This window comes from Belonocnema kinseyi, chromosome 4, assembly GCF_010883055.1.
Source record: "Belonocnema kinseyi isolate 2016_QV_RU_SX_M_011 chromosome 4, B_treatae_v1, whole genome shotgun sequence".
In the NCBI taxonomy this organism is placed as follows: domain Eukaryota; kingdom Metazoa; phylum Arthropoda; class Insecta; order Hymenoptera; family Cynipidae; genus Belonocnema; species Belonocnema kinseyi.
Window position 1 is genome coordinate 38,029,003 of NC_046660.1, and position 1,402 is coordinate 38,030,404.

Below are 1,402 nucleotides of genomic sequence, written 5' to 3' on the forward strand. Positions count from 1 at the left end.
CGCGCTGCGCGCTTGATTTCCGACAGGCATTTGTAAACAGGTTTGGTTGAATTTTTTTCTCGTAACTTTCGTCGTCTTTCCACACATTAAAATTTTTTTTTTCAACATTATTTTTCACGAATAAAACAAAAGGTACGCGTCCTAACAAGAGGTGATTCTTAACGAGATTGTAGATATTTTTTGGGATAACAATTTTTGTTAATTCTTCTTTTTTCGTATCCTACATAGTTTGTCTAAAAAATGGAATTTTTTATTATTTTTTTTGTGCAATCAAAATTTAAATTTTTGATTTTAGGAGAAAATCCAAAAATTTGTTATGATAATCTTGTAGGTCTTAAAATTTGATTTTCGGTTGATTAGAAAAATTTTGAAAACGCTATATCTCTGAGAATTTTCTTTTTATCGAAAAAAGTCATGAGGATAAATTGTATATTCTTCTTAATACTATTAATATCCATGCATAGAATTTTCAAAGTCAGAAAAAAGTGGTCTAAAATATTTTCAAAATGCGCTCACTTTTTTAATTTTTATCAGAAATGGCTGGTTAACGTACTCGTCCTTTCTTTTGAAACCTAGAAAAAGTGTGCCAGAGATGGATTTTATTCGTTTATTTTTTCGAGAGTTATCGTGTTTACGGATGGACAGACAGGCAGACGCGATCGTGAAAACCTGATTTTCGGATTCAGGGGGTCTCGAAACGTGGAGATCCGTTGAAAAACTGTGATGTCAAATTTCCGACAATTCTAATACTTTCTCAATCATAAATGATGAGAATGTAAAAAGAAATCAAATGTGTTATGAATTATTTTTATTATTATTAATATTTTTTATTTTTGCAGAAAAATTCGTTGCGTATAGGTCAATAGAATTAGCTATGAAATTTGCAGTTATGAAGAAAGTAAAAAATAAATTACAGCGATTAATCATAGGGTATAATTAATATTTAACTTCAATCTTAATTTAATACAACTGATAATCCGGTTAATACACGGATAATCCGGGATAATTTTCAGCTACTTGAAATGCTTTTTTTAAGTTAACAGTTTTATCTTTATAAACGTTTTTACTCATGTTTTATTTAAAAAAAAAATTTATTTTAATGTGGCTGAGATTACAAAAATAAACAAAGCCAAGTTAGGGCCTAGTCGGACGGTAAGTTAGGGTTTAGCCGGGTTAGGCTTTTCATTTATGGTTCGGTCCTGTCTAAATCCCCAATTCCGGGCCAAGATTTTCCTATTTTTGACCCAGCTAACGCCATGCAGAAATTTCGACACGGGTTTATCAACGAATAAAGTGGCAGTACGAGGGTAGTTCAATAAGTCCTTAGAATGACCAACAGATGGAGCGCGAATCGCTCCAAATCATCTGTTTTCAGTCAGCACCACTCCCGACTAGATATATG